This window comes from Castor canadensis, chromosome 15, assembly GCF_047511655.1.
Source record: "Castor canadensis chromosome 15, mCasCan1.hap1v2, whole genome shotgun sequence".
In the NCBI taxonomy this organism is placed as follows: Eukaryota; Metazoa; Chordata; class Mammalia; order Rodentia; family Castoridae; genus Castor; species Castor canadensis.
This window is the reverse complement of record NC_133400.1, coordinates 18976863-19004721: the sequence shown is the minus strand read 5'-3', so window position 1 is coordinate 19004721 and position 27859 is coordinate 18976863. Positions and strand designations below refer to the sequence as shown.

Below are 27859 nucleotides of genomic sequence, written 5' to 3'. Positions count from 1 at the left end.
GGTCTGTGCAGAACCCCAGACCATAACTCTAAGGGACAAGAGACCTTGAAGGGGGACCCAGTAAACTATGAATCCTCGAGAGCAAGGAGGAATTTCAGGATGGAAGGTACAGGTCACAGCTCAAGGGGCTGTCTTTGGCCCTTGGAAGGTGGATCCCATTGTCTATCTGTGGGCTCCTGAGCCAGCTGCTCTTCAGAACAGCCCTCCTGGCTTCTCCATTATAGCCTCCTGCTCAGTGAACATAGTGACCCCTGGACTTGAGGACAGGACTCTCTTATCTCTTGAGCAGTGGAAGTCACAGCACCTTTGCAAGAGGCCAAACATGGAGCCAGAAAAGGTGGGAGGATCTCACCCTGAGAGCTGGTCTCTGACTTCCAGCAACTTTTGGCCTGTCAGTGCCACTCTCCTGCAGGAACAACCTTTCCCAGACTCACCTGGCTCCCCGCCTACTTCATGCTGGGTCCAAACTCCTGCCAGGGCGAGGCCATGATATGCTTCTGCCTGTCAGTAAATTGCATTGTGCTTCAAGGCAGCAGTGACTAGCTGTTTCTTCCAACCATGCCTCTGTGCAATCATCCTGCCTGGCAGAATGCTGTGATCTGTGGGCTCCTGCTACTCCCACTCCTGGTCCAGGGTAAGACTCCTGAAAGGGGAACAGGGATAAGGGTCAGATTGTTATGCTGTGCAGAGCAAACCCTGAGACTTGTGAGGGAAGGCTCAAGGGAAGGAAGAGCAACTGGAGACGAAAGAAGAGTGTGGGAAACTTGCATCACCCTAAACCCCCAAGAAAGATCCCAGGGTGGACCCCTAAGCCTAGAAATGCCTAAGGACTCCAAATAGTGAGCCCAGTATGAGGGCCTCTCGTGTTCACTGGACTTGCAAGGCAGAAACCCCCAGCAAAGTGGCAGGATTTGGGACATTTCCCTCCTCTGTGTGTGACTATGACTGTGGCATGGGTAATAATAACAAAAATAATGATAATGATGATGGTAATAACCTTCATGCTTCCATTTGATTCTAAGTGTGTCACCCTGCTGGTCAGAGAGGCACCTGACATGAAAGGGCCCCAGGCAATGTTAGTAATGTAGCCCTGGGGGACACACAAGCTCCTGGCACCACAGAGGACTTCTCTCTAACAGGAACATCTCTGTAAGATTGTCCTTTTCTGTAACAAGTATCAAGCATTGCTGGCTGGTAACAAGATATCCGCCTCCATAAGTCATCTCGGGTATACAGCATGTCTACCCATGGATAAGGGATGCACCTTTGTACCTGGAAAGGGATTGGTAAACTGCCATCTCTGGTTCCTGTGTGTGACTGCTACTTTGGCCTCAGGTGGCATAAACTTGCTAATGCACAAGGATCTGATAGGGAGGAGAACACTAGTTTCCCCAGAGTGATTGGGGTTTTTTACTTCTCATATGGAAACAAGATGTACCAATTTCTGAAGAGTGAGAAAGTGATACAGGGAAGGAAAGCGCCAAGGAGATGGGCACTGGATCAGGTGACAAAACTGTGGGCCTATTTGCACCACAAGGCCAAGAGGATCCTGGCCTTGATGGTACACAGTACCTTGGGTGTCCTAGTTTAAGGTAGAAAAAAAAAACAATGTGCCCATAATCCACCTTCAGCAATTACCAGAACTGACCATAGGTGACTTTCAATAGCCTCTTTCTTCCATAATCCCCACCCCAGCCAGGACTGGCTTTTCAAGATCTGGTCAAAGCTGCATGGCTCTCTCCTTGCTCCTCTCCTTTCACTCCTTGCACGGAGGATCTTTCTTCTTGGCGTTTCTTTTCACCTCCAGTGTAATGTCTGTGAAGACTCAATATTTTCAGTCCAATTCCTACAGTCCTCTTAGTGTGTTGCATTACCTGATGGGGTTGGTGGATGGAAGCTAGCTCCCTCAGCACATGGGACCCACTGCTGAAAGCTCCAAGTGCTGGTGAGGGTGCCAAAACCCCAAGGACCCTCACTGAGCCTCATAGCATGGATTGGGCCCGCCCAAGTGAACAGAGTGGTGGTGAGTGGACAGTGTGTCAGGCATGTAATATGTGAAGTCAGTGCTGGCAGCACAGGTTCTGTTGACATACAGAAGTGACAAAGGCAAAGAGGCAGCAACACCCACAATATGCCTGACTGCTGACTGAGCAGACCCAACTCTCATGTGCTTCTCTCCACCCACAGGCCAGGACTCAGCCAGCCCCATCAGGACCACTCACACAGGGCAGGTGCAAGGGCAGCCTCATCCTCGTGAAGGGCACCGATGTGGGGGTCCACACCTTCCTGGGAATTCCCTTTGCCAAGCCACCTCTAGGACCACTGCGGTTTGCGCCCCCTAAGCCTGCAGCACCTTGGAGTGGTGTGAGGGATGGGACCTCCCACCCAGCCATGTAAGCTCTCCCAGAACCCTGGGAGCTTCACCTGGATTTGGGGCCCTCTCAGCTCTGGGCTAGGATGAGTGATTCTTCCATGTGAACCTCACAGTTTTCCCTGTGTGTTGGGAGGATTCCATGTGCATTTTTCTATGAAAGTGCTATGGTTCAGCAGGTAGAACAACTTTGCCAGGTTCTAGCTCAGGGATTCACACCTGGACAGTGGTAGATCCGAATGCCGAGAGAGGAGCACAGACTCACTTAGGCCCTGATTCCAGTTGTGCCAAGGGTTCTCTGCCACAAGGGAAGGCATCTCTAGGAGAGGTTCAGTTTGGTTTTATGAACCTGTGAGAGCCCCTGACTTCATCAGCAGATTCTTCAGGTCCCTAAGTAGGGCAGCAGTGGTGGCTTCTTAGGAACACCACACTATGCAAGTACTGTTTCAACACACAGAGACAGGTGCCATGGAAAGGACCTAGTTTGTGTACTTAAACGGGAGATTCTGTGAGACAGTTGAGTCTTCCTGAGATCTGGACTTGGGACAAGCGATATTCCACCACTCCATGGGAAAATAATCTCCAATCATTCATACAGTACCCGTGGGTGGCATGAAGGGTTTTCGGGTGGCAGCTCCCCTGTTCCAGGCCTGATGGGAAGGGGACAGACAGGCAGAAGTTATGGAAGTCATTATTTGTAGCCAGTGGATCCTGTAGAGACTGCTAGGAGTTGTGATATCCCAGCCTCAATAGAAGTGAGATCCAAGGTTTTCAACAACCTTCAGGACTCCCTCAAATCTGGCTTCATTCCAACACCCCTAGAGCCTGTGACCTGTACCTTGGTGGGGAGGGACTTTAGAGAAAGATCCTCTGTGTTAAGGCATGAAGAGAACAGAGTCTAAGGATGGATGGGAGCAAATCCAGCATCGGGGTCTCATTTTGACCACTATACCGTTCCTGGAATTGCTGTCTGCCATTTTCACCAGGTGTCTGCAAAATTCTGATATAATGAATATAGATGCTCTGAAGCAATTTAACCTGACCCTGCCTCCCATCTCCATGTCTGAGGACTGCCTGTATCTCAGCATCTACTCACCTGCCCATGCCCATGAGGACTCCAACCTGCCTGTGAGTGCTAGGTCATGGTGACCATGAGAAGGAGGACATTTCTTTACAAGAAGATTGAAAGGGCCAACCTCCCCACTGTAGTGTGGACACTGATGAGAAGTCTCTCACTATCATGTCCAGACTGTCCTCTTTCCCAGAGAGGGCAACCAATCCTGGTATGGGGACACACACTTCTAACAGCTGTAAGAGGTCAGAGGCCCTGGCTTTTTGATCAACTCAGGAGTCCCTCTAAGATCTTGGTCCCAGAAGACCCATGCAGATGCCCAAGTACTGATCTTTGAGGTTACCCAAGTACCCAGTCATGGATTATCTATTGTGCCAATGAAGTGAAATGACCTTTGTGAATAATGTTGATGAGACACTCCAAGAAATACCATTTGTCTGAGAAAAATGGTACCAAGATAAAAGCCTTGGAGTCATCAATCCGGGTTTGAATTCATGGGTACCCAAAAGTTAAACTGACTGATCTTGGGTCCTTCATTTATGGCCCAGAACAAGGTAGACAGAGAGTTTCTTTTTATGTGGGCAGGTGCACAGAGCCTGAGGGAATAAATTAGGGAGAAGCCCAGATAGGTTTTGGGTGGGACAGAGCCAGTGATAGCTGTCTTGATATCCCCAGGTGATGGTGTGGATCCACGGAGGCGCACTGGTTGCAGGCATGGCTTCCATATTTGATGCTTCCATACTGGCAGCCACTGAGAATGTGGTGGTGGTCACTATTCAGTACCTCCTGGGTGTCCTGGGCTTCTTCAGGTGAGCCTGGGACTGTATTAGACAATGGGACTGAGTAGGACCAGGACAGGCCTGTGACCCATATATCCATCACTTCTCAGCATGCCACCGGCATGCCACCGGCAACTGGGGCTACCTGGACCAAGTGACCGCCCTACGCTGGGTCAAAGAGAACATTGCCCACTTCGGAGGAAACCCTAACCGCATTACCATTTTTGGAGAGTCTGCAGGTGGCACAGTGTGTCCTCACATGTTGTGTCCCCTATGTCCCAAGGACTCTTCCATGGTGCCATCATGAAGAGTGGGGTGGCTCTGCTGCCAGACCTCATCTCCAGCTTCTCTGAGATGGTCTACACAGTAAGTGCCCTCACCAACCTAACCAGACCCGCTGCCTCACCCTTACCCTCAGAGCCTTGGCTCCATGGAGTTGCCTTGAAAAATGACTTCGTCCTGTTAATTGCTAGAAGTCAAGGGTCAGAATCTATACCCTCTGCTTCACAAAGTCTGAGTGTGTTCTATGGACAAGAAAGCTGCCACCTGGGACATCGATCATGGGAAGAACCTTGTAAATAGATGGGGTGGTCCCTATGACAGGGGTTTCTGAACATCCGGGAAGCTGGAACAATTTCCCACCTCCAGCAATCCACACACTGTCATCGCCTATGAGATTTAGGGAACACATGCACCAAGTTGGAGTCTGGGAGAAGCCTTCTCTTGTCTGATAGGATGAGGCAGACCCTGCCTGGTCTCTTTACAGATAGTGGCCAACCTGTCTGCCTGTGAGCAGGTGGATTCAGAGGCCCTGCTGCACTGCCTGAGGGGCAAGAGTGAAGAGGAGATTCTGGCTATTAACAAGGTCAGTTTGAATAGAATGGGTGTGGAAGAAGAGGGATAGGGTGTAGAGAGCCATTCCTTACTACTCTGAACCGATTACCTCTTCTCCAGGAATGGGTGTCCACGAACCATGAATGCAAAAGGCAAAATGGAGACCAATAGATACTAAACCAGGTGAAGGATCTCTCAGGATGGGTGTGAGCATCCTGGGATGAACTGGAATGAGCGGAAGTAACTCAAGGATATCAGAAAATGTCCTGTGCCTGACCTGGATCCCTGACCTTGAATGCCCCCTCAGCCCTTCAAGACCATACTTGGTGTGGTAGATGGGGCCTTCCTACCCAGGCACCCCCAGGAGCTGTTGGCCTCTGCAGATTTTCGACCTGTCCCCAGCATCCTTGGTGTCAACACTGATGAGTATGGCTTTGTCCTCCCCATGGTAAGTCTCAGTCCCAAGTTCTTGGGACCCTAGAGAGCTCATGTAGTTAGTGAGAAGAAGGCCTAGTGGTATGTGACTTCATGACTTTAGATCCATGCCACCCCAAACTGAAACTCCCCTTCTAACACCCAGATGATGGGATATACTCAAACCATAAAGGACATAAACAGAGGAACCTTGCCTGCTATTATGGAGAGCACGACAGCAAACATGGTGAGTGAGGATTCCAGGGTCGGGTCCCAGTGGAGAGATAACCCATCATATATAGCTCATGCAGTAAACTCCAGCGAAAAAGAGTGGACTTGGGTTGAGAAGGATATCAAATGCTGTAGTGCCTGCCAAGCAAGTACGAGGCCCTGAGGTCAAACTGCAGTACCACAAAAAAAATGGGAAAAAAAGGGTGGGGTATGTGTGTATTTGTGGTGAGGTCACCCCAGAACTTGTCTCTTACCCAGTATACCTGCTCTTATCCTAGGCCCCATCTCTCTACCCTGAGGCTCCATGCCCTGGAGTCTGCCTATTATGATTCTCCCTGATTCTCCTTGGCTAGAGACTGCCTGCTGAATGTGGTGATCTGTTGATGGAAGAATACATGGGGGACACTGAGGACCCCCAGATCCTCCAAGCCCAGTTCCAAGAAATGATGGCAGACTTCATGTTTGTGATGCCTGCGCTCCAAGTGGCACATTTTCAGCGTGAGTACATCTGTGACTGAGGCCTGACTGCCATTGGGGAGCTCAGAGCTGTGGGTCCCAGGTGAGCCCAGGGGTGTCCTGGTCCCCATCCATGTCTTTATTGGGCTCTACATGCCAAGCACTCGATAGCCCACACATCAGGACATTCTCATGGCTAATGTGAAAGACAGATGTCACCCAATTCACAGAAAACAAACTGAGTCAGTAACAGTCAGTGACTTTTCCAAGGCCACACAACTTAGAAGCCCAAGGCCACAAATGAACCAAGGCCTTCCCACTGGGCCCGCTCCAGCCTGGGCTCCCCACCACATCATCCAGACTCCAGACAGACGTGGACCTAGTTCACACTTCAGTAATGGTGAGGAAGGTCAGCTCCAGGTGACAGACACCACACCCCAACCTGTCCACACCTCCAGGTTCCCGAGCCCCTGTCTACTTCTATGAGTTCCAGCATCAGCCCAGCCTTTTCAAGGACATCAGGCCACCCCATGTGAAGACTGACCATGGTGATGAGGTTTCTTTTGTCTTCGGGTACTTCTTGGCCAGCAATGGTGAGTTTTCTTCATTTCCAGGAATTGGGATGGACCCTGCTTAGGTACCTGAGGAGTGAATGTTCTCACTGTCCAGAAATGGAAAACTAAGGTTCAGAGAGAGACAAAATCAGGTGTGCACAATCTTCTAGCTCAATGGCACACAGGGATTAGAATTCAGGCTTCCCATTTGTTGCCCTTAATGCAGAGAAACTAAAGCAGATACCTTAAAGCAACTGAGGCCAATAGGAAAAGGAGACCAGGAACTAGAGAAAAGGTTAGATTAAAAAGAATTAACCTAGAAGGTAACACCCACGCACAGGAAATCAATGTGAGTCAATGCCCTGTATAGCTATCCTTATCTCAACCAGCAAAACCCCTTGTTCCTTCCTATTATTGCTTATACTCTCTCTACAACAAAATTAGAGATAAGGGCAAAATAGTTTCTGCTGGGTATTGAGGGGGGGAGCGGGAGGGGGTGGAGTGGGTGGTAAGGGAGGGGGTGGGGTCAGGGGGGAGAAATAAACCAAGCCTTGTATGCACATATGAATAATAAAAGAAAAATGAAAAAAAAATAAAAATTAAAATTAAAAAAAAAAAAAAAAAAAGAATTCAGGCTTCCTCAGCCTCTAGCCTGTGTCGTTCCACTGGTCCTCACCCACCATAGTGTCAAGTATGGATGCAAGGGGGGGATATGGTTCAAAGGCATGATTGTTCCTAAATGACTTCCCGGGGTCAGAGGAAAGAAGGTGCCTCTAGGCCAGGAATGAGCTCAGGACAGATATAGCTCAAGGCTGGGATGGGTAAAGGCAGGTTGGGCAAAGGAGGGCTTGGCCCTGACTGGAAATAGAGGAAAGTGCACTGGACCTGGGGTCCAAGATCTGGTTACAGAGGGTGTTAAGATTGGAGTACGACTAGGCACTCAGATACGGTGGGCAAACTTTGGTCTTGTCCTCTTTGCAGCTGACTTCACTGAGGATGAGAAGATGCTGAACAGAAGAATGATGAAGTACTGGGCCAATTTTGCTCAGAATGGGTGAGAGAAACCCGCCCCCCCAAACGTCCCAGCATGGGGCCCATCAGCACTCCCCTTGTCTGTGGTGGCCTCATGACCATGCATGGGTTCTTAATCATTTGATTGTACCCTCCCCAGCCCACTCAGAGGAAGACACCTTGTGAGTGCCAGTCATTTGTCCCTTGTCCAAGTGACATGAGAGTTGGTGCATAGTAGTATGGCATCATAAGAGCGTGTCTCAGAGAAGGAGGGACAAAACAGGCCAATGGGTCCTGCCCCATGTGGGGCAAATGCTAGTGGGAGGTTCAACTTTACTATATCAGGACAGGATGTGGATTTCAATCTCTATACACCCCTATCTACGTGGCTATTTGGCCTGACCAAGATCTGGGGTTCACGACTGGGCTTGGTATCAGGATGACCCCCACCCACTCCACTGGGATGCTGTGTGCACAGGAACCCCAACGTGAGGACCTGCCCCACTGGCCCATGCTAGACCAGGATGAGCAGTACCTGCAGCTGGACATCCAGCCCACTGTGGGCCGGGCCCTGAAGGCCTCCAGGCTGCAGTTCTGGACCAAGACCCTGGCCCAGAAGATCCAGGAGCTCACAGAGGCTGAGAAGAAGCATGCAGAGCTGTAGCAGACTGTGTCTAGGGAGGGAGTGGGCTTGAGTTTGGGTAGCATCAGAATGATGTGCCACCAGGTTACTCCAGAGGCACCTGCACACCCATGTTCATTGCGGCACTATTCACAATAGCCAAGTTATGGAAACAGCCAAGATGCCCCACTACTGACGAATGGATCAAGAAAATGTGGTATCTATACACAATGGAATTTATGCAGCCATGAAGAAGAATGAAATGTTATCATTCGCTGGTAAATGGATGGAATTGGAGAACATCATTCTGAGTGAGGTTAGCCTGGCCCAAAAGACCAAAAATCGTATGTTCTCCCTCATATGTGGACATTAGATCAAGGGCAAACACAACAATGGGATTGGACTATGAGCACATGATAAAAGCGAGAGCACACAAGGGAGGGGTGAGGATAGGTAAGACACCTAAAAAATTAGCTAGCATTTGTTGCCCTTAAAGCAGAGAAACTAAAGCAGATACCTTAAATGCAACTGAGGCCAATAGGAATAAGGGGAACAGGTACTAGAGAAAAGGTTAGATCAAAAAGAATTAACCTAGAAGGTAACACCCACGCACAGGAAATCAATGTGAGTCAATACCCTGTATAGCTATCCTTATCTCAACCAGCAAAAACCCTTGTTCCTTCCTATTATTGCTTATACTCTCTCTACAACAAAATTAGAAATAAGGGCAAAATAGTTTCTGCTGGGTATTGAGGGGGTGGGGGGGAGAGGGAGGGGGTGGAGTGGGTGGTAAGGGAGGGGGTGGGGGCAGGGGGGAGAAATGAACCAAGCCTTGTATGCACATATGAATAATAAAAGAAAAAAAAAAAGAATGATGTGCCACACACCCAGAGAGGAGCTGGGGTTGACTTCAACATTCACGTAGCCATACATCCAAGCATTCGGCCTACACTTATGAAGAACCTACTGCCTGATTTTCATTGCCTCTCTTATTAGACACATTCAATAAATGCCCACATGAAAATATGGATGGACGAGACCCAATGCATGGTCACACTATTCCACCCCATACTGGCCCAGCGCCCTTTCCTTCCATGGTCACCTATTTCAGCTTCCCACAGTTTCTGTCTCCCTTGCTCTCCTTCAAATCCCCATTCCCAGTCATATGAAGGAGATGCTTTGGGCAATGTTATCTACACCAGGGGGTCAAAACTCCATGTCCCCTCTACAAACGTCCCATGTCCTCTCTAATCTGTTAGAGGCCAATAGAAACCATGGTTACCAAAAGGCCTAGTGTCTTAGTAAGTTCAAGATTGCGTAACAAGATTATCATAAGCTGTACCCTGGCATTGTGGTGCTTGTCTGTGATCCAAGCTACTAGCGAGGCTGAGACAGGAGGATTACAGGAGCCCAGGAGTTCCAGATATCCACGAAAACATTGCAAAAACCCACGCCTTCCAAAAACAAAGCCACAAAAAAAATCATAAGCTGGTTCTTTAAAAGCAATAGAAAATGGTTCACAGTTTTGGAGACTGAGTAGTCCAAGTTCAAGGAGCAAGTAGATTTGGTGTCAGATGAGGGCTTTCTCTCTGAATCAAAGATGGAAAGATGGTGACTTGTGTCCTCACTTGCTGGAAGGAACAAATGCTGGCTGTCACGACTTCATCACCTCCTAAGGACCCCACCTCTGAATATTAACACATCAGAGATTAGGTTTCAACACTTGAATTTGAAACACACAAGCTGTCAGACAATAGCACCTGCAGCTCCCCAGTATCAGCTCCCCAGGTTCCCAACTACTGAAAATGTCTATACCTATGGCCCTGTAGATTGAATGTCATTTAGGTTGGCATTGAAACAACCGTTCATTCATCTATTTCTTCACCAAAGCTGTGACGACAACCACTCACCTAGCTAGCTACTCATCCTGGTTCACTTGTACTTCACCACTCAAGAAGCAGGAGTGGGCCGGTCCCTTAACCCCTTCAACATTTGCCATCTCAGGGGTACCAGGAAGAGGCAGGTGCTTTTATTAGTGGCCTCAAATTGCTGTTATTCTCAGTGGTTCTGCACACCCTGTAAGGTCCACAGACATTGGCACATCTATGAGGTTTGTCTGTGGGAAGTGTCCTAATGCTTGGATTGGGAGGTCAGAAAGTCTAGACATGTCCAGCAGAAGAGATGTCTATCACCTGGATCTCTGAGGCCTGACCATCTAAGGAGGTGTTCTTGTGCCTTTCAGAATTCTCCTGGCAAGTTTCTGTCCCACTGAGCATCCCCTACTCTCCTTGGACCACCATGTGGTTAATTTTCATTCGTACATTATTGTTGTCCCTACACTGCTTTTGACCCCTTCAGTAAGTCTCCTCTTACAGTTTATGTCATTATACAAAGGTGTCACTCTGCTTAATCTGTTTCTTTGCTCCCCAAAGCAATTTCTCTGTGTCATTAAGAGTCTGTGTCTCTCTTCCTATAGACCTTCGGACTCCACCATGCTCTCCCTCTGGCCAACTCCCCATCTGAGGCCACCAGTTTTCTCAGGTCAAATCCTCCTTCTTTTCTTCACTGTATTTAAATCCAACCTCAGGGCCACATGACCTGCGGGATAAAGATGAAGATTCCCATGTTGCCTTGTGCACCAGGTGGCAGACAAGGATAACATGAAGACTGGGCTGAGTTGGGAGAGGTAAGAGACCTTTGAGTGACAGGACTGGTGCACTGTGTCCTGAGAGATCACTGAGCTCCTGCTGCACACAGTCCTCTGTGTGGTCGCAGTGTTGTCGCTGCAGAGGATGCTTCCCCAAGGGGGTTCCCAGGAACTTCTTGCATTTTTAAGTAGTTGTTTTATAAGAGCTTTATTGAGGTCTAATTTACATGTAATTAAGTTCAGCCATTTTCTGCATACTTTGTAAAGCTGTGACAATGTATGAGACATGGAGTCACCCCCACATCCAGTATTAGAACACTTCTTTCACCCCAATGCTCATCCTCACACCCTTTACAGTTACTTAGTGTCCAGGACCCTGCTTCCTAGCAAACACCCGATTGCTTTCTGTCAACTGTAGTTTGGAAACTCTACACAGTTTGGAAATGTTACAGACCTTTCTGTCACATCGTATTAAAGGAATCATTGGTGACTTGCTGTGCCACCAGGCATAATGTCTTGAGTTTCAAGGAACACTTCCTTCCTTTTACTGAGGAGAGCAATTCCATGTGTGCACACACCACCTGGATTGATGTACAGCTGAATAATTCCATTTTGTGCTATTTTTGTGGGATCATTTCTTGAGACAGTATGTACTGAAGACTGACCTCAAAAAATCCAGTCCTTTTGTGTTAGCCTCCTGAGTGCTGGGATTATAAGCATATGCCACCAAGCCTGGGTTTTGACTCTTTTAATTAAACTGTTATGTACATTTTCAGACATCATTATAATTTCTTTTAGGTAAAGACCTGAGAATAAAATTGCTGAATCATATGATGTGTGTGTTTCCCTTAAAGAAAATGACAAACTGTCTTCCAAAATGAATAGGTCATTTTGCATCCCCACCACCCATGAATAACAGTGCTAGTTGCTCCATGTCCCCAACACTTGACCATATGGCTCTTCAATCTGGTGGTATTGAATGGGTGTGTCATGGTGTCTCACTGTAAGACGTTTCCCCAAGCTTTTTAATTTTATTTTATTTATTTTATATTTGTGTATGTATATATTTATGTGGCACTGGGGTTTGAACTCAGGCGTCATGCTTGCTGGGCAGGCATTCTTACCACTTGAGCTACTTGGCCAGCCTATTTTATTTTTTAATTAATTAATTAATTTACTTTTTCTTAGACAGCTGAACTGAAACTCAGGACCCTTCTGCCTCAGCCTCCTAATTACTGGGACTATGGATGTGTGTTACCAAGGCTGACTCTCACTGGACTGTTAACCTCTGCTTCTTTCTTCCTTTATGTCTTTGTCTCTATCTCTCTTTGTGTCTCCCTGTCTCTTTCTATCTGCCTGTCTCTCTCTCGCGCTCACTCTCCCTCTCTCTCTGGAGCACTGTATATAGTGAGCTTTCATCACCCCCCCATGCACACAGAAATGCTCCTGAGAAGTCCTCATCGCACTCTTTTTCTACACTCTTAGCCATCACGGATGCCAAGACCTCTGTAAGATAGTGCAGGAAGTGGTAGAACACATGGGGACTTCACCCTGGCAGTGTCAGACAGCAGCCCCAGGATTCGGGACAAGCCCTGTGTTGTCTAGTTAACATGAAGGAGCTTGTAACATGACCCTGAGACGGGAAGAGAGGGACTCTCAGACCCCATGTCCAGTTGTGAATTTTGGCAAGAGAGTTAAGGTCAGAGAGAGAATTTGCACTATGACTAGGACCAGAGTGCTTCCAATGGGAGACAATGAATTGACAGCAGGCCTTGCTGATTGGGTAGAGGTCAAGGGACGCCCTGGCCATGCTGTCCCAGGGGAAATAATCTCTCCCAGAAAGATGCCAAGAAAGAATTCTTGTGGTGTTGCTCTTTGTGTACCCAAGACTATTGGGGAGTGGAATTAAAAAGCGAAGGCCTGTTCTTTGAGGGCACTGAAAGTTGTCTAAGGTTGAAACCCATACCATGTCCTCTGGGATGTCAGGCTAGGTGAGAGCTCCTGGCCCCTGCTGTTTTTGCTGCACCCAGGCAGGATTCTAGGTTGTTTCAGAAACTCATGATTTTAAGCCTCTTCTGAACCTTAGCACAGGTCCAAAGAGCAGTATCTCATCACAGCTCTGCAGCTAGGAAGTGCCCCTTAAATGACTGTGAATGTGTTCTTGGTGGGAATTAGCCTCTAGGGTATAGCATTGGGGTGGGGAGCATAGGGAGATAGGTCTTTAGAATAGCTAATCAAAAGTGTGTGTCCATGGAACACCCCTTCCCAAACAGGGAGGGGTCCATGCAGACCCAGAGACCACAAACCTAAAGATCGAGAGCCTTGGAAGGAGGAATTACGGGGTGAAGGGGGCAGTCACAACTCCCTGCCTCTGCTCAAGTGGTTGCTTTTGCCCTGTCAAAGTTCTCAAATATTCCCTGCTCCTTCCTTTCTTCCCTCAGTGTTCTCATGGGCCTATGACTGCAACGACAGTGAACTTGGTACTGCAGGTTTCAGGCAGGTCTTCCTGGTATTTTGGAGATGCTGAAAAAGCCACTCAAAACCTTTATAAGAGGCTAAAGGGGACACAGGAAGAGGGGAGGCAGCTATGCCCCAAATGTAGCCACTAGCCCCCCTTGACATCTGCCTCCTCAGTGCCACTCTCCTGCAGCCCCTGCCTTGCCAGGCCCAAACCAGATCCCCGACTCCTGCTACTGGGTGCAAATTACAGCCACATACCAGTTGCCTGTCATTGAGTCTGGGCCTGCTCTGCAGAGCTGACCTAGGCCTGAGAGAGGATCATGCCGCTAGACTGACCCTCGGCTGAGCACTGTGGCCTGTGGGCTCCTATTTCTCCTGCTGGGCCTGGGTGAAGCTCGTGTGGAGGTGACAGGGACTGGGGTCAGATGCCCAAACTGTGCAGAGGCAAATTCAGTGCCAGTCGTTCCATTTCCTCGTGAATATTTGGCCTTATGGGCCTTAATCTGATTTTATTGAACAGGTATGTCATTGCAATGTTTCTTTAGACTTTTAGCCTTTGCTTCCATCCCGCTCCACCCATAGCACAGTGCTCTCTCCGTCCCTCTCTCACTTTTTCTCTCTCTCTTTCTTTCTCACTCCCTCCATCCTTATATACTTCTGACACTTATTCATTCCACATTTTTATTATGATCTCGGCCATGACCAATGCCAAGGAATTGATGGAGCAGAAGCGTCAGCACACAAGAGCACCTTGCCAATGTGATAGACAGCAGTCTCGGAATTAGGAATTAGGAAGAAACCCTGTTGCTGTCCAGTTAACATGAAGGATCTTATAATATGACCCTGGGATGGTCGGACTTGGAATCGCTCACCCCACAGCCCAGCTGTTAATTAGATGAAGAAAATTAAGGGCAGGGAGAGAATCTGCCTAGACAGGGACTGCAATATGGCTTGGACCAGAGTGCAGTGGATGGGAGACCCTGAATGGACAGACTGGACAACAGATTGGGCGGAGGTCAAGAGAAGCAGTGGTCCAACATGCTGGCTACTCAGAGCCAGGGAAATGTGGTAGCTCCCACCATGGCTCTGAGAAGGGACCAACACCATGCTGGGGGGCTTTGAGTGGCTGAGGGGGGCAGGAACCACAAAGGTAGTTGCTGGATTTCAGGGAGCACTACAGGCTGTCTGAGATTGAGCTTGACATCTTTTCCTCTGGGAAGTCAGGCTGGGTGGATGCACCCGGACCCAGGCTGGCTGCCCTCCATCCACACGTCACTCAGGATATTTCAGAACCTCCAGATGGGGCCCTGCCTCCTGTGACCCACGAAAGGCCTTGAGGTTTGCTAACTGATTCCTAGTGCCAGGACAAACAGGCTCTCGTTTCATGATTATTCCTGTGATTACGAGACTGTGCACTGGATTTGGATTTGGGGTAATGGGAGACCTGCACCATCTCAAGTGTGTTGCAAAAGAAGGGCCAAGGCTAAGTGGAGAAGGGCCCTCAGATCATGGACTGTAAGAGATGAGGGACTGATGAAAGGGATGAGTAAACCATGTGTCCTGATGGCCTGGAGGAGCTGTGAAGATGAAGGACACAGTTAATTAGAAGAAGGGCACAGCAAGGGCACTTGCTCAAGCAGTTCCCTTCACCTCACCAAAGGTGGGAGCCATTGTCCATCTCTGAGATCCTGAACAAGCACCTCCACAGAGAAGCCCTCCTGGCTTCTCCAATTATAGCCTTCTGCTCTCTCTTTCCACCCCCAACAGTCTAGTGATCAGGACTAAGGCTGCAGAGACTGTGACCAATGCAGTGACTGTCTGTGGAGGGGCTTCCTGGTAACTGTGAACAGTAACTTTGGAGGAGCTGAAGGGGACATGGGAAGAGGAGAGGCAGCCATGCTCTACCTTCTGGCAAGGGGTATCCTATGACCGCTGTCTGCTCAGTGCCACTATCCTGCCACATCCCCCTGGCACTGTTCCTACTCCCTTCTCTGTTCAAACTCCAGTCAGGGTGAGGCTCTGATCCTCAGTTGCCTGTCAGTGAAACACTGCAGACACAGTCCGGAGAGTCAACCATGAGGCTGAAACAACTTCTTATGTGGCTGAGAACCGTGGCCTGTGGGTTTTTGCTTCTCCTCCTCCATGTCCAAGGTGAGACTCCTGCAGGGGATGACAGGGACACTCTGCAGAGGCACAGCCTGAGACTGAGAGTGGGAGCGCTTCAGGAAGGAAGGAACTGGTCCCCTGGCCTCAATGCCAATTCACAATTTACAAGTAATTAGAGCTGACTCTGAGGAAAAGACCCAAGAAGAGTACAAGGAGAGTCAACCCCCCAAAGCTTTGTCATCCCACGTCTGAGAGATAATATCCACCTTTTAAAGGAGACCACTTGGGTTCGTTTCATACTATGAACCTGACCTGGAGTAAAGACATGGCTTGGCTTCTAAAGCAGAGAGGATTTGCCCTCTGCATGTCACATACTCTCCAGGTTCTTATCAGAAGCTAATGCATGAAAATGCTCCCTGCCCAGAATGTGTGTGCAGCCCTTGATCTCACTCACCCCAAAGTCCTCTTGTCTGAGCCCTTATCACATCATCCCTCCACTTCCCCAATCTAATCTGCCTTAAGAATCCCCCACCCATGGCCACCACTGCTAGACTCCCTATCTTACCTGCTCTTGGTCAGGGTTTGGGAAGTCACTAGGGCCTTCCAGGCAGCACTTCACTGATGATTCCATTTTAAAATAGGATATTGCGACACAGATCAGGAGGATCATGTTTCAAAGCCAGCCCAGGGCAAACAATTCTGGAGACCATATCTCAAAAATACTCAACACATAACAGGGCTGGTGGAGCAGCTCAAGTGGTAGAGAGCCTGTCTAGCAAGCATGAGGCCCTGAGTTAAAACTCAGTACCACCTAAAAAAAATAAAATAGGCTTCCGTGTTCAAAAAGAATATCAGGGGATTGCATCCAGAACCCTCCAGTATGTAACTAAATCTGCAGATTTTCACGTCTCATAGATAAGTGTCCTTGCCGGCTGCAGAGAGGCTCAAATGGTAGAGCAACAGGCTAGCAAAAATGAAGCCATGCGTTCAAACTTTAACCACAAAAAAATAAAAATAATAAATGGCCTAGTATTTGTATATAACCTAAGCTTGAATACTTTGAGAATCTTCTAGATTACTTATAATGCCTACTACAACGTGAATGCTATATAAATAGTTGTTGTACTACATTGTTTAGTGAACAACAACAAGAAAAGGCCTGCATATGATCAATAGAAATGCAGGGTTTTTCCAAATATTTCCATCCAGGGATACTGAACTCACTGACTTGCAGGGACAAGTATAATTGGCACAGGTGGTGGGTCCACCCTTGTCTGTACCACCCAGTCCTGGCTTCTTCAGAAGAACCATCAAATTCCTTTGGGCCTTAAGCACAGTATGCACTTCAGTGGTGTTTAGTGCATTCACAGATTTCAGCACCTCCATCCCCCTTACCCCAAAACACAACCCCAACCTCAGCCAGGGACACCAACCTGCTGATCCTGTTAACGAAATAAAATTTTGAACTTTTCATGAAAATAGAATTAAGTAGCCAGTGGTGTGGGCAGGGCAGTGTGAAAGGAGGAACCATGAGAAGCCAGTGTTTGCAGACCAGTCTCTTGACAAGGCAGACCTGGGAGAAGCAGGGAGGCAGCAACACTCACAGCGTGCATGACATCTCACTGGGCAGGCCCAACTCTCATGTGCTTCTCTCCACCCACAGGCCAGGACTCAGCCAGCCCCATCAGGACCACTCTCACAGGGCAGGTGCGGGGCAGCCTCATCCATGTGAAGGGCACCGATGTGGGGGTCCACACCTTCCTGGGAATTCCCTTTGCCAAGCCACCTCTAGGACCACTGCAGTTTGCACCCCCTGAGCCTGCTGCACATTGGAGTGGTGTGAGGGATGGGACCTCCCACCCAGCCATGAAGCTCTCCCAGGGCCCAGGGAACTTCAGGACTTTGTGGTGGGGCACTCTGAGCTCTGGGCCAGGCCTACTGGTTCTTCCACAGAAACCCACAGACATTTTCCCTCTGCATTGGGAGGATCCCACATGCATTCTTCTAATGAATGTGCTAAGATTCAGAGGGTGGAGCAACTCTCCCAGGCTTAAGCTCAGGGCTTGGCACCTGGACAGTGTTAGCTGCCGGTGCTGGGAGAGGAACACAGACACACTTGGGCCCTGACTCCATTTATTCCCAGTGTTCCATGCCAATAGGGGAGGTATCTATGGGAGAGGCTGGCTCCATGAACATCTGAAAGCCCTTAGTTCCAGCAGAAGGTACCCCAGGTCCCTGAGGAGGGCATCAGTGGTGGTTCCTTGAGGCACCCACCCTCCACAGTCACTGTGCCAACCTACAGGGCCAGACACCATTAGCAAAGGATCAGGTTTAACTGCTTCCCACTGGAGACACATGAGAGGCTTGACGTTTCCTGTTAGTCTGGACTTGGGATGAGGGACATCCTACTACCCTATGGGAAAGTGATCTCCAATCATTCATGCAGCACCTGTAGGTGGTGTGACAGGTTTTCCGGTGGCAGCTCTTCTGTTCCAGACATGATGGGGACAGGGAGAAGTGGTGAATGTCAACATTTGCAGTCAATGGATCCTGTAGAGACTGCTAGGAGTCATGATTTCCCAAGCCTCAATAGAAGTGAGATCCGAGGCCCTCAACAACCTTGAGGCTTCCCTGGAAGTCTGGCTTCATTCCAGCTGCTCTAGAGCCTGTGGCCTGTGCCTTGGTGGGGAGGGAATTTAGAGAAAAGCCTGAGTGTCCAGGCATGACGGGAGCGGTGTCTGAGTGTGGATGGGAGCAAATCCAGACCCTTCATCTCATTTTGACCACTATACAGTCCTGAGAATGTCTGTCTGCCATTTTCACCAGGTGTCTGCAAAATTCTGATAAAATGAATACAGGCGCTGTAAAGCAGCTTAAGCTGACCCTGCCTCCTGTCTCCATGTCTGTGGACTGCCTGTATCTCAGCATCTACTCACCTGCCTATGCCCATGAGGGCTCCAACCTGCCTGTGAGTGATACCCCATGGTGACCTGGGAAGGGAGGACATTTATTTACAAGAAGATTGAAAGGTCCAAGATCAGCTGGACCCCACTGTAGTGTGGACCCTGATGAAACATCTCTCATTATCATTTCCACATGACTTTCTCACCCAGAGAGGGAAACAAACCCTGGTATGGGGACACAGGCCTGACAGCTCTCAGAGGTAGGAGGTTCTGGCTTTTTGATCAACTCAGGGTTCACTCTAAGAACTGGGACCCAGAAGATGCATGCAGGTGCCCAAGGGCTGATTTTGAGGTCACCAAAACCCAGTGATGAATTATTAATTGTGCCATTGAAGCTAAGTGACCCTTTTGATTAATGTTAAGGTGAGCCACTCAGAGAGACACCCCTTTTCTTTTCTCTTCCTATGTGTCTGATAATAATAGTACCATTATTCCAGTCTTGGAGCCATTAATCCAGGTTTGGATTCATGGGGTAGACTCAAATCTTCTACAGACTGATCTTGGGTCCCTTATTCATGGCCCAGGACAGGGGGTACTGACAGAGTGTTTTCTATGTGGGCAATAGCACAAAGGCTAAATGAGCAATTGAGAGAGCTGCCCAGAAAGGTTTGGGGCTAGGTCAGAGCCAGTGATATCTACTTTGATTTCCCAGGTGATGGTATGGATTCCCAAACATGCATTGTTTTCAGGCATGGCTTCCATATTTGATGGTTCCATAGTGGCAGCCACTGAGAATGTGGTGATGGTCACTATCCAGATACTGCCTGGGTGTCCTGGGCTTGTTTAGGTGAGCATAGGACTGCATCAGACATGGGACTGAATAGGACCTGGACAGTCCTGTGACCCTGGTCTGTACTACTTCTTAGCACTGGAGACCAGCATGCCACCAGCAACTAGGGTTACCTGGACCAAGTAGCCACCCTTCGCTAGGTCCAGCAGTATAGCACCCATTTCAGAGGCAACCCTGACCATGTCACCATTTCGGGTCTAGGTGGCACAATTGTGTTCTCACATGTCTTGTCCCCCATGTGCCAAGGACTCTTCCACAGTACCATCATTAGACTTGGGTGGCTTTGCTGCCAGACCTCATATCCAGCTCCTCTGAGGTGGTCTATATACTGAATGCCTTCAACCACCCCATCCCAGACCCACTGCCTCACCCTCACCCTCACCTTCAGATCCTCTGGCTCCATGGAGATCCTTTGGAAACTGTCGCTATCCTGTGAATTGATGAAAGGCTCAAGGGTCAGAAAACACACCCCTCTGCCTCATAGAGGCTGAGTGTGCTCTGTTGCCAGGAAAGCTGCCACCCTAGGACCCCCATCATGTCCCAAAACTTGTAAGCAGGTGGGGTGGCCCCTCTATCTGGGGCCTCTGAACATCAAGGAATTTGGAACAATTTCACATCAGCAGCAAGCTATATACTGTACCTTTTGAGATTCAGAGACACATGCTCCATGCTGGGGTCTGGGAATAGCCTTTCTCCTATCCGAAACTATGAGGCAGCCCCTGCCTGGTTTCTTTACAGATAGTGGCCAACTTGTCTGCCTGTGAGAGGCCCTGGACTCTGGACTGCCTGAGAGGCAAGAGAAAAGAGGAAATTCTGGCTATTAAGAAGGTCAGGCTAAATAATGTAGGTATGGGGGAAATGGACAATACATAGAGTGGCGGGGGGGATCAGACCTTACTACACTGAAATAATTATCTCTTCTCAATGACATTGTGTCCTTGAACCATGAATGCAAAATGTAAAATGGAGACCAAGAGAGACTAAAGTAGGTGTAAGATCTCTTTGGATGGGTGTGAGCATCCTGGGGTGGATAAGAATGGGTAGAAGTAACTCAAGGGCATCAGAAAATGTCCTGGACCTGACCTTCATCCCTGACCTTGAATGCCCCCTCAGCTCTTCAAGACTATGTGGTAGATGGGGCCTTCCTACCCAGACATCCCAGGGAGCTATTGGCCTCTGCTGATTTTCAACCTGTCCCCAGCATCATTGGTATCAACAATGATGACTATGGCTTTGTCCTCCCCCTGGTAAGTCTAAGTCCCAACTTCTCGGGGCCCTAGGAATCTCATCTTCTGAGGAGGAAGACAGAGTAGTACGAGGCTTCAAGGCTTTAGTTACATGTTAAAATAAGTTTAAACTGTCTTTCCACCACTCAGTACATGGAATACACTGAAACTGTAAAGGAAATAATCAGAGAAACCTTGCCTGCTATGATGGAGAGCATGACAGCTCTCCATCATGTTCTCATCATGACATGGTGAGGATTCCAGCATCCTATCCCATTGGAGAGCTATCCCAAACTATCTTGCTCATATAGTAAACTCAAGGAATAAAATGGTAGGCTTGGGCTGGTGCTTGGACTCAAGTGCTAGACTGCCTGACCAGCATAAGGTCCCAAGGAACCCAGTACCACAAAAAAATGGGGAGTGAAATATGTGTGTATTTGTAGTGGGTTCACCCTAGAGTGTGACACTTGCCCAGGGGCCTGATCCCATCCTAGGCCCCATATTTCTACCCTGAGGCTGTTGACTCCATGTCCTGGATTCTGCCTATGATGACTCTCTCTGATTCCCCTGGGGCTAGGGGTTGCCTGCCGAGTGTGGTGATATCTTGATGGAAGAATACATGGGGGACACTGAGGACCCCCAGACCCACGAATCCCAGTTCCAAGAGATGATGGGGGACTTCATGTTTGTGATGCCTGCACTCCAAGTAGCACATTTTCAGTGTGAGTACATCTATGACTGTCCTGACTGTCATTGAGGAGATCAGAGCTGTAGGTCCCAGGTGAGCCTGTGATGTGCCAGTCCCCATCCATGTCTTTGTCAGACCCTGAGAGCCAAACACTTGATGGCCCATGTGTCAGTAAATTCTGATGACTACTGTAAGAGAAAGATGCCACCTCCCCTTTTACAGAAGACAAAACTAGTTAGTGACAGAAAGTGACTATTCCAAGACCATGCAGCTTAGAAGACCAAGGCCATGATTTAACCAGTGCCCTTCCCACTGGACCTGCTTAAGCCAGGGGCTCCCCACATCATTGTCCAGATTCCAGCTAGCCTTAGACCTAGCGAACTCATCACCAAGAGTGAGAAAGGACAGCTCTTTTGAGAGACCATCACATTCCAGTGTGTTCACACCTCCAGGTTCCCATGCCCCTGTCTACTTCTCTGTGTTCCAGCATCAACCCAGCCTTTTCAAAGACATCAGTCCTCCTCATATGAATGATGACCAGGTGATGAGGTTTCTTTTGTCTTTGGATACTTCTACAACAGCAATAGTGAGCTTTCTTCATTTCCAGAAATTGGGATGGGTCTTGCGTAAGTTCCTGAAGAGCGATTGTCCTCACTCCAGATGAGGAAACTGAGGTTCTGACAGAGGACAAAGTCAGGTGAGCACCATCTTATAGCTCAAAAGGTGACACTAGAAGTAGAAGCCAAGCGCCTTCATCCTCTAGCTTGTGTTTCTTCCACCATCCCCACCTAACAGTGTCAGGTATGTGTGCAGAGAGGGTTGTTTCAAAGGCATGATTGTGACTTCCCAGGGTCAGAGGAAAGAAGGGGCTTCTAAGGCCAGGCATGAGCTCAGGACAGATGCAACTTGATGCAACTAAGGGCATGTTGGGCAAAGAAGGGCCTGACTCTGGGTGGTGGGGGAGGGAAGAAGACTAGGTCTGGGGTCCAGTGTCAGGTTATAAAGAATGTTGAGGGTAAAGTATGGCTAATCAGCCAGATATGGTGTCCAGACCTTGACCTTGTCCTCCTCTGTACAGCTGACTTCACTGAGGAGGAGTTGCTGCTAACAGAAAATCATGAAGTACTGGGCCAACTTTGCTTGAAATGGGTGAGAGATAACCCCCCACCCCAAACTTCCCATCAAGGGTGCATCCAGTACTCTCCTTGTCTGTGGTGGCCTCATTGTCATGCATGGGTCCTTTGTCATATGATAGTACCTTCCCTAACCACAGGTCCCACTCAAAAGACACCTTGTGAGTGCCAGTCATTTGGCCCTTGTGCCAGTGACATGAGAGTTGGGCCATAGTACTATGGTACCATCAGAGCCTGCCTCAGAAAAGAAGGGACAAAACAGGCCAAGTGGCCCTGTCCCACGTGGAGCAAACAGTGGTGAGAAGTTCTTGTTTTGTTGTATCAGGATAGAAAATGGTCTTCATTCTCCACACATCCCTGGCCTGCTGGGTTGCTTAACTGACAAAGATCTAGGGGGTTCAAGACTGGACTTAGAGGGATTCAGAATGACCCCATCCTACTGGGTTGTCATGTCCACAGGAACCCCAACAGTGAGGACCTGCCCCACTGGCCTGTGCTCAACCAGGATGAGCAGTACCTGAAGCTGTACATCCAGCCCACTGTAGGCTGGGCCCTGAAGACCTCCAGGCTGCAGTTCTGTACAAAGACCCTGCCCTAGAAGATCCAGGAACTCACAGGAGCTGAGGAGAAGCATGCAGGGTTGTAGCAGACTTTGAGAAGACAGTGGGTTTCTGTGCAGGTGGCATCACGCTCAGAGAAGGGCTGGGGTTGATTCAAACATTCTCGTAGCCATACATCATGCATTCAGCCAACACTTATGAAGAACCTACTGCCTGATGTTCATTGCCAAGCCAGCCTAAGCCCTTTCTTATTAGGCACACTCAATAAATGCCCACATGAAAATGTGGATGGATGAGGCCCAATGCATGGTCACAACACATTGTCCCTGTACCCCTTCCTTCTAGGCTCACCTCTTTCCTCTTCCCACCTTTTCTCTCCCTCTCCTTCTCCTACAAATCCCCATTCCCTTTCAAATGAAGGAGGTGTTTTGGGCAATGTTACCCACACCAGGGGGTAAAAACATCCCATGTCCACTCTGAAAACCTACGATGTTCTCTCTTATCTGTAAGGGTCAATAGAAACCATGGGCCCTAGTGTCTTAGTTTGTACAGGTTGCTATAACAAGATTGTAATAACCTGTAGCATAGGTGTTATGGTGTATGTCTGTGATCCAAGCTACTGTGGAGGCTGAGACAAGAGGATTACAAGAGCCCAGGAGTTCTAGGCTACCTAGGGAACATTGCAAGGCCCACGCCTTTCAAAAACAAAACCGCAAAAAAATCATAAACTGGATTCTTCAAAAGCAATAGAAATTTATTCACAGTTGGGAGACTGAGAAGACCAGGGTCAAGGTGTAAGCAGATTTGGTGTTTGATCAGGGCTTACTCTTTGGATCAAAGATGGCACCTATAGGACATTCGATGGGAGGGACAAATGATGATCCTCATGACCTCATCACCTCCTGAGGCCCCACCTCTGAATATCATCACATCAGAGGTTAGGTTTCAACATATGGATGTGAAGTACACAAGCTGTCAAACAATAGCACCTGGAGCTCCCCAATATCAACCCCCTTGCCAGGTTCCCAATAACTGAAAATTTTCTACCTGTGGTCCCTGTAGATTAAGTATCATTTAGGTTGGTTAAAAAAAAACTCATTCTTCTATTTCTTTATCAAAGCTGAGACTGGTCCCTGGTTTGCAAGAATCAGGATTGGGCATGTCCATTGACCCCTTGAACCTTTGCCATCTCTGGTGGTACCTGAAGAGGCAGGTGCATTTCTTGGTGGCCTGAAGTTTGCTCTTACTCTCAGTGGTTCTGCACACACTGTGTGGTCCACAATCACATGATCATAGCACATCTCTGAAGTTTGTCTGTGTCCTGGAGTTTGAATTGGGGGATCAGAAAGTTTAGGTATGTCTAGCAGAAGAGATTTCTATCACCCGGTTCTGTGAAGCCTGTCCATCCAGGGAGGTGTCCTCTTGTCTTTCAGAGTTCCCCTGGCAAGTTTCTTCTTTTTTTTTCTGCAACAAAGATATGTCACTTTACCCTGGCAAGTTTCTGACCCCTGAGCATCCCCTGCTCTCCTTGGTCCACCATGCGATTAATCTTCATTTAACATCACTGTTGTCCCTACACTGTTTTTTGATCCCTCCAGGATAAGTCTTCTCTTACAGTTAATGTCACTATACAAATTTCTAAATTGTGCTCAATCTGCTTCTTTGCTCCCCCAAAGCAATTTCTCTGTGTCATTAAGAGGCTGTGTCCTTCCTATACACCTTAGGACTCCACCATGCTCTACCTCTGGCCAACTCATCCTCTGAGGCCACCAATTTTCCCAGATCAAATCCTCCTTCTTTTATCTTCTGTATTTAAACCCAATCTCAGGGTCTCGTGACTTGTGGGGCGAAAGAGGAAGATTCCCATGTTGCCTTGTGCACCAGGTGGCAGACGAGAATAATGTGAAGCCTGGGCTAAGGAACTGGGCAGACTCCAGTCTTTGAGTGCACAAGACCGGAACATAACTTCCACTGTGTCCTTAAAGCATCACTGAACTCCTGCTGCACACAAGACCTGGGTGAGTTTCAGATCTGCCAATGTACAGGAAGTTTCACCAAAGGGGCTCTTAGGGCACTTCTCATATTTTTTGTAGTTATTTTATAAGAACTTTATTGAGAAATAATTTACATGTAATTAAGTTCATCCATTTGCTGCATACTTTGTAAAGTTGTGACAATGTATGAGACATGGAGTCACCCCCACATCCAGTATTAGAATCCTTCTTTCACTCCAGTGCTCATCCTCACACCCTTTACAGTTACTCATTGTCCTGGACCCTGCTTCCTAGCAAACACCTGATTGCTTTCTGTCAACTGTAGTTTGGAAACTATACAGAGTTTGGAAATATTACAGCCCTTTCTGTCACGTCATATTAAAGGAATCATTGGTGACTTGCTGTGCCACCAGGCATAATGTCTTTGAGTTTCAAGGAACACTTCCTTCCTTTTACTGAGGGGAGCCGTCCCATCTGTGCACATACCACATGGATTGTTGTATCAGAGTAACTTCTATTTTGGGGCTATTTTAGTGAGTTCGTATGTTTTTTAGACAGGCTCTTGCTATATAGTGAAGACTGGCCTCAAAAATCCTCCTGTGTTACCCTCCAAGGACTGAGATTATAGACATATGCCACCAAGCACAAGTTCTGGCTATTTTTAATCAAGCTGTTATGCACATTTTCAGACATGACTTTCATTTCTTTTGAGTAAAGACCTGAGAGAGAAATGCTGGGTCATATGATCGGTGCATATTAACTTAAAAAATAAGTTTTTTTTTTCCAAAATGACTAGGTCATTTTGCATCTCCACCAGACATGAATGATGGTGCCAGTGCTCCATACCTTCGAATATTGGCCTTACGGTTCTGGTTATGTTGAATGAGTGTTTCATGGTGTCTCACTGGCAGATGGTTCCCTGGACTTTTATTTTTATTTATTTTATTTTATTTGTTTATTTATTTATACATTTTTTGCAGCACTGGGGTTTGAATGTGGGGTCTCAGGCTTGCTAAGCAGGCACTCTTTTTTCTTTCTCTTTCTCTTACCCCATGTCTTCCCATTCACAATACAGACCAGGCACAGGGCCTGGATGAGGGGTATATGGGGTAGATTTAATTTTCCTCCTCTATCTAGAGGAGCCTGGGGTAAGCACCAGGAGGCCTAAGTAGGCACTCATATCACGTGAGCCTCTCTGCCACTCTATTCTATTTTTTAATTAATTAATTATGTCTTTGAAACAGATTACCTGGAGTTCAGGATCAATCAGCCTCAGTCTCCTAATTATTGGGATTATTGATGTGTGTCACGAAGCCTGACTCTCACTGGACTTTTAACCTCTGCTTCTTTCTTCTTTTGTGTCTCTCTCTGTCTCTGTCTTTCTCTCCCTTTCTCTCTATAGACCACTGTATATAGTGACTTTTCATCACCCTCCCCATGTATACAGAAATGCTCCTGGGACTTCCTCATTCTGCACTTTTACTATGATCTTAGCCATCATCAATGCCTGGGCCTCAGTGAGATGGTGCAGGAAGTGACAGAATCATGGGGACCTTTACCCTAGCAGTGGTAGATAGCAGCCCCAGGATTAGGAAGAAGCCCTGTGTTGTACAGTTAACATGAAGGAGCTTGATTCAGGGATTCCAAGATGGCGGCTAGAGGGAGGGAAGCAGAAAGTGAGCCTCATATAGTGAAATCTTGGAGAGATGCTGGAGACACACCTTGCTGGCAAGACCACCGAGAAGAGGCAAAACTTTGACCCCTCCACACCTCCAGCCGGCACAGAGCATCTCCACTTCATGTTAAACAGAGAAACCAGGAGGGCCCCTGGGCCGCCAGTCACCCACACCCAGACGGCTTGGGAAGACACGGACAAGGTGAGCTTAGCGGTACGTGGTACTCCCACAGACAACCCTGGGCCAGAACAGCATAGCCCCCTGGACAGACCGACCTCCACCCAGGGAAAAAAAAGAAACTGAGTAATAAGCAATAAGAACAATAAAGACATGTGGCAAAGAGGGTGGGGTGCACTGAGTGCCGAAGAGTGGGGGAGGGGAATCCTTCCCGGAACTGTAAATAAACAAGCCAGGTGGGCCGGAGAAGCTCTGGTGGGAGCGGGGGTGCATGCCCAGCAATCAGGAGTGGGAAAGCCTGTGAGAGTGGCAGAGGGAGGAAAACTCCACAGGAGAGGGGGGAAGACCCACCTCCCATGTGAGCTGTAAACAAACATGCCGGCTGGCAGGAGCAGCAGCACTGCCCAGTAATCAGGAGCAGAAAAACTTGTAAAAGTGGCAGTGGGAGGAAAACTCCACAGGAGAGGGGGGAAGACCCACTTCCCATGTGAGCTGTAAATAAACACACAGGTCAGAGAAAGCCGGTGCAGTGTCACCTCCCCCAGTGTGCTTGGAAAGGGGAAAGCTTGTAGCAGCAGCTCACACATAGGAGAACTCTGAGTAAACAAAGCCTCCAGGGCCAGATGAGTGTTAAGCTCACTCCTGAGATCTGCATAAATAACTCCTCCAGCAACAGCAGGCTGACAGCAGTGGGCAGGCAAGCCACAGCTGCAGATACCATTCTCAGAACTGTCTCCAGACTCTTTTTTTTTCTCTCTCCCTACCTTTGATGAGAAAACAACCGAACTATACCTGCATGCTGAAAAACTTACTGAAACTGTTTTGCATTTGAACTTGAGACACTTTGTGGGGTTTTTTTTTGGTGCAGTTTTGTTCTACTTTATGTTTCCCCTTTGATAAGACAACTACAGAAAACATCTGAAGCACATCTCCAGGATTGGAGGCTGAGACAGACACCAAAATTATTAAGACTGAAACTTCATTGCATTTGAACTAGGAGGTTTTTTTTTTCTATTTTTGATTTTGTTTTATTTTATTTATATATATATATATATATATACATATATATATATATATATATATTTCATTTACTTA

At 48.1% G+C, this 27859-nt stretch overlaps 3 pseudogenes; 2 read left to right on the top strand and 1 right to left on the bottom strand.

The window, feature by feature from the left end:
- Window positions 1–558: 558 nt before the first annotated feature.
- LOC109680085 (pyrethroid hydrolase Ces2e-like) lies at window positions 559–9071 on the top strand (annotated as a pseudogene).
- Window positions 9072–15526: 6455 nt separating this feature from the next.
- On the top strand, window positions 15527–23003 carry LOC109680086 (pyrethroid hydrolase Ces2e-like; annotated as a pseudogene).
- Window positions 23004–25961: 2958 nt separating this feature from the next.
- On the bottom strand, window positions 25962–26076 carry LOC141417745 (small nucleolar RNA SNORA51; annotated as a pseudogene).
- Window positions 26077–27859: the final 1783 nt, after the last annotated feature.